Genomic DNA, 6,485 nt, shown 5'->3' with positions numbered 1-6,485 from the left:
TTGACGGCTTTGTCTATGCTGTCAATTGAAAAAAAAATGATGAACAGTGAAAAATTTAACGAAAAGGTGATAGAAGAATCAATTTTATAATGAAATAAAATACATATAATGTTTAATTTTCATCATTTTGATGTTAATAGTAAAATATAATCCAAAAAAACATTTTTTTTATTTTTAATCAACCGCAGCACCCCCAGATATCTTATCCACGAGCCGCCACTGATTATACATATATCAGTGTTATTAGGTTCAAATTCGATTCAACACCTGGACGTGGCGTATTAATGAAAACGTACGATGCTCATTAAATGAAATTCAATGAAATCGTCTTATTTACGCTTTCCTCTGATCGTTTCAAAAATTAAGGTGACCAACTTTTTCTCACGACCGAAACCAAGATCTTTTGTGTTGACGTTCCAATTTTACAGCCATTTTAAAAGAAAAACACAGTTATTTATGTTGCGCCGTGTGTAATTTGTTACCTAACGCCTGTAAACATATTTTTCTCCGCCATTTAATTACTTTATACGTACACGTAATACAAAGAAACATTTCAAGATTATTATAGCCGCAGAATGGTATGTATGTACGCCAGGTGCAGATCAAAAGCTCTTTGATATCATGAGCAAAAGTCAACTTCTTGTTGACCCATCTATGTACATATATATGTATGTACATACATACTAAATAGCATGTGGTCTTTTCTAAATACTCCTTTGGGTATCTCTCAATATCTTCCCAGAGACGAGTTTAATAATCTGAAATTAATAAATAAAAACTTCTAATACCATAATATGTTTTCTAACGACATACTTATTTACTTTTACATATAGATGGTTTGAAAACTACCATGTACACATACATACATATGTGGTATATTAAAATTGTTTCAAATTTTGTCATAGTGGCATTACAAAATTACTCCAAGTCATCACTATGGCTAAGCAAAAAATGATATAAGAATATATGTGGATGCAAAATTAAAATAAAAGATGAAACAAATAAATCAATATGTACATATGTAAAAACGAATACAATATTAGAACAAATTTACGATCTCGAATTAAACAATCCTCAACCAGATCAACATCATCATCATTCACGATTCCATTCGTCTCTGTTTTAAGCAACTTTCATCCATCTCATTCAACACATTTTTATGATTTCATCCACCCATCACTTTGTGGCCTTCCAGCACCCTTTTACATTCTTTCAAGTACCATTCGAACTCTTCCTTCGTCCTCTCGAAATACAGCGATTTATGTAATAAAAATTGGCCATGTTTGTAATTAATTGTCTAAGAAGGCGCATTGGGGTTTACCTGCTAGGCCTTCCTGGTATATATTTATGTAAAAATAAAATAAAACATCAAATCAAGTCTAAAGATGTCGACGACCTCATCTTTAGAAACACCAGCTATGTAGGATATATGGGTATGAAAAATGACGCACGTGCCACATACGACCCTCATCCTATGCATTTTTATGCGGCCTGCCACCTCTGCCTTTCAAATATATTGAGATTTATCAAAGTTAAGATATTCGAGATGGATCGTATCATACATATGGAATTACAGTATGTAAGTGATTGGTTGTATAAAAAGTAAAATATTAATATACAATTTTATTGTAAGGCCTCAAATCATATATTGCGCTACAGTGCTCAATTTATTTAGCTGATCGTGTATTGACAAACTGCATAAAGTGCAGAATAGAGCAATGCGTGCAATTTTGAATGTGAGGAAGCGTAAAATTGTTAGAAGTGGGTCTACGTGACGAGCCAGAATTTTAAATTACAGAAAACACAAATATCGGAAGACAAAGATCGTAAATCGAATGATCTTAAGTCGAAAGATCAAAAAAAAAGGGTGCATGGTAAACGGTACATACTCACTTAATTTGCGCGAGCAGGGTACAACAGGAACGAGAGGAACAGGCTTTTCCTTCCGTATTCTGCGCGCGCACATTAATACGGGAGGAAAAGCCTGTTCCTCTTGTTCCTGTTGTATCCTGCTCCCACAAATTAAGTGAGTATGTACCGTTTACCATGCATCCTTTTTTTTTGATCTTTCGATTTTCGATCTTTGCCGTCCGATATTTGGGTTTTCTGTAATTTAACATTCTGGCTCGTCACGGAGACCGGTTAGAAGTATGTTAGATGAATTGAAATGGTTGGATATTAGAAATAGTCGTAAATTAAACACTTTAAAATTTGAATATAAGCTAGATAATAATCTATTACCCAAGTATTTTAATAATTACATAGTCAGGAATAGAGATTTGCATAATTATAAAACTAGAAATAGGAATAAATTAATTATAGGAAAAGTTAAGAAAGCAAGAACTGCAGGAGGTGTTTTCCACAGAGGTGTTCAAATATACAATGCCCTTCCTGAGAGCATTAGAGGTGCTTTCTTGAAGGGTGTTAATGCACACCTCTGTTGAAGATGACGTAATTCTATATGTATAATAAGTTTGATAAAATGCTATGTTGATTTGTATTATATTATTTTTGATCAATTTTGTTAAGTGTGTGAGTATAGTTGTTAGTAAAATTGTGAAATAATTCATTAGAAATTTGCTATATAATAAATAAATAAATAAGTAAATAAGTACTATGCAAAAGTACCGATGGATGCATACGCCTTTACGAATGCGACCGGAAGTAACGTTTATGTCAACTTCCGTTTGATCACATGTTATATTATAATTACGTTATACTCGTACATGTGCGGGTGCGGATTATTCTGCTCGGTTTCCCGCTCGCGACATTCTAATTGAAACGATATTTATTTACGTTCCGCAACCGCGCTAACGTCGAAAAATTCGAGCGCATCTCCGTGACGAAAATGGTGTCCATCCTCCACGTTTCCAACGGGAATTCGCATGTTCCAACCGTGTAAAAAGTGAGGAACATAAATTTCGGAGAGCTTAAGACGGCATTTATCGCGGCCGTTTTGGAAATCGCCGACTTATAGGTGACTAATAGCATGAAAGTGCTAAAAATGGCAATCAATAAAACTGACCTCGTCTGAATGGATTTCGATGACATGTTAAAAGTATTGATTCATTTGTGCATTTTTGGAACGCAACATAAGCAACTAAATTCAACAACTAAAATTCATATCCTATCCATGTTTGTATAGCTAACATAGCTCTGTACAATATGTGTAGGCAGTGCTGTCACCCCAATTTCGGAACAAACGGTTTCCAGAAATACTGTATTAGTTTTGTAGAAAATATTTATTTGCGCAAATAGCCAGCAGCATAGCTCGGTCGTTAAGCTTCTGCCTAACATCGAGTGGCACCGGGTTCGATCCCATGAGCTGACCTCGATTAAAAATAAATTTTCTGAGTATATTTGTAGTGCTGCTGGATATTTGTGACTTCAGGCCGATCGCTTCCTATCAGAGTTTGCCAATATCTCTGATTTCATTGTTGAAACGGCTCCCGATTAAAATTGGCTAAAAACCTTCTTACCTATTATGTCACCACCATTTGAGTATGATTAATGTACAATAAAATGTATGTACAATTCATAGATGTCTCGTTAATTTGCGAATTTTCAGTGTCTCGTAATTCAGCGACTTGTGTAATAAAAAAATGCTGCATTGTTTGTAATTGGCCAGGAAAGCGCATTGGGCTTTACATGTAAGTCTTTTCTGGTATAAAATGTAATAAAATAAATAAATATGTATATGTGAATGACCAAAATACATTGAAATATATACATATAATAATAAAATTTAAAAAAAATCGCCACTGGAGATTTTTTCATCAAGACATGCCAATATTAATTGAATTCAAATTAATAAAAAAAAAGTACGTAAAAATATACGTCGTATCAATAAGAATTTCAGTAACCGATTCTAAGTTTCAGTTCGAGAGGACTGACGGTGCTCAAAAAATCCCCAAAATACACTGACACACACTCATTTTTTTCTAGATCATGAAAATGTGATCAGTGATCGATTCTGAGTTCGAATCAGTCAAAATCTCGAGTTCGAATTTTCGCATGATCACAAAACTTATATTGTATCTATTATTACTACGTACATTGATAAGGAAAAAATATGGATGTCCTATTCAAAATAGAAGAATTAGACAGTAATTTTTTTATGGATTTTATACCAATATTAGTGTAATTACATATGAAAAAGTGATTTTTTCATTTATTATTACCGAAATTTGCGGAAAAAGAACTACGTTCAAGTTATAAATTCATTGATTTAATAGCTTTTTGTAATACAACATAATATCAGCGTCATAGGTGAATTTTTTCCTGAAAATATTTTAATTTTTGGATATTCTTTAAGTATTCGCAGCCTTCCAAAGGAGCTCGCAGTTTTTAAACCTCGGAACTAAAGTAAAATGAACACATACATATGTATATATATATTAGAACTATTTTTCTGTAAATATTCAAAAATATTAGTATTAAAAATAAACCAGTAACTTAATTATTTGATGTAAATCTTCATATACTATTTTTTTTCAAATGGAAATAGCTTTTCTTTGTTAGTAACGTTAAGAAACGATTTTTTTGCTGGGAAACCTGAGTCCGTTAGTGCATATTTCATTTACTACCTGCCACGCTATCAATTGTGAATCTATCTAATCTCAACTATAGATTTTTTCGAAGCTGTAATGCATTTTTTACAAAAAAAAAATTACGGTAATTTTCTAATTGGAACAACGGGTTTTTAACAATGGGTGTCTGGAAACCTTTGGAAAACCGATGAGTGACAGTATTGTCAGATAGTATTGGTATGTATGAACCATAAATAACCTACATGAGCCTAGATATGTATATACTGATACATATTTGCTTGAACGAAGTTTGGAGGTTTCAAGTTCTGAAGATGAATGGTCACAACATCAGCGGATGTTCATTAGCCAAGGCTTGACAAATTGCTTAACGTATGTACGTATCTTTTTTCTCTCTTTGCGAATACTCAGACTGACACTTTGAACGGTCGATACTCCTAGCATTTTTCTAATAATGCACAAAATTAAAAATAAATAGAAAGTTTTTACGAGTGGTTTCGACCTAGTACATAAAAATTAGTAGATATATCAATGCAGTGTATTATTTATATATATGTAATGCTACAGTCCAAGTGTTCACTCCGGTTCATTCATGAAAATTTTGGTTTGTTCATACACGAACTACATACTTTATTTAATATCTTAAAATAGACTAGCCAGGTGTCGCGTGAAACTTTTAGCTGTTAAATCTTTTGGCTGTCTAAATCTGGGAGATGTCAAAACGTCAAGTATTTAAAAGGGAAATTCTATGGAAACCACAGTACAACGTTGCTATGTATAATTCCCGTTTCTGCTAATATTAAAAATATTGCAACCCAGAGTAAGCACACACACATAGAGCATGGGACAAGTAATTGGAAATTCTTATTCGTTCGTGTATGAACAAACTAATATGTTTATGAATGAACGAAATGTAACATATCCATCCAATATACATAAATATGTATGTACTACCTTCCTGGAGGAAAATAAATACTACATGAATAAAGAAAGGACAGTAGAATTTGCATTATCAACCAAATCATTAAGTTGTTAATTCATTATGTTTATCGACATGGTTGTCAACTGTTTACTTATATAGAGAAGGTCTTCGTGATGCACTTTCTAGTGGTTTTCCATTACCTTATAAAGAAGACGGGAAGCAAAAAGAAGAGGTCATTGATTTGCTAGGTGGAATGCATATTTTTTGATGCTAATTTTGAACCGTTTTAACAACTAAATGAGATAAAATCAGCAAATTTTACAGAATTTCAATAAACAGGAATTGAACCCGGACTTTCAGTACAAAGTTCATCCAATTTATTACTACAAGACATGCTCTAATTTATTCCATTATTATTGGTACAATATACCTATAAATATAGCATACTCGATTTCAACATACTGCATCGCGTGAGAAACATGTAAAATCTCTTGGGAGAGGTACTTCTCCAATAGATTTATATAAGAGATTAATAAATATGGTATAAATATTGAAATGGCTACGGTGAAAATTTTATCACACCAATTTTTGTATGGAACTCGTTCAAACTAATTTTGGTTGATATTTAATAAAATATTAATAGGAATGCTTTGACCAGCATTATTTGATATTTACTCTTGTTTGTGTCGAATACAGCAAACCAAAAATATAAAACATTGTTAACAAGACTTTGTGAAGATCAAATAATAGCCTTTTCAACTTAAAATGCACCTGAATTTCCTCATAATTACGTAATATATAATATCAAATATTTGATTGAAGAAATGGTATATCTTACGAATTTATTTTAAAACTTAATATGTACTTTAATTCAGAGGAGTAATATCATATTTTCATATATCCAAAAATTACTACATATTTTCAATACATCTAATATATAATTTCGAAAGAGACTTCAAAAATCAAAGTTTCTATGACATCGATTCGATATATTTTTTTTCGATTCAAATAAGTTT

Source organism: Arctopsyche grandis, chromosome 4 (assembly GCF_051622035.1).
Source record: "Arctopsyche grandis isolate Sample6627 chromosome 4, ASM5162203v2, whole genome shotgun sequence".
Taxonomy (NCBI): Eukaryota; Metazoa; Arthropoda; class Insecta; order Trichoptera; family Hydropsychidae; genus Arctopsyche; species Arctopsyche grandis.
The sequence above is the reverse complement of the archived record's forward strand: the minus strand, read 5'-3'. Positions refer to the sequence as shown.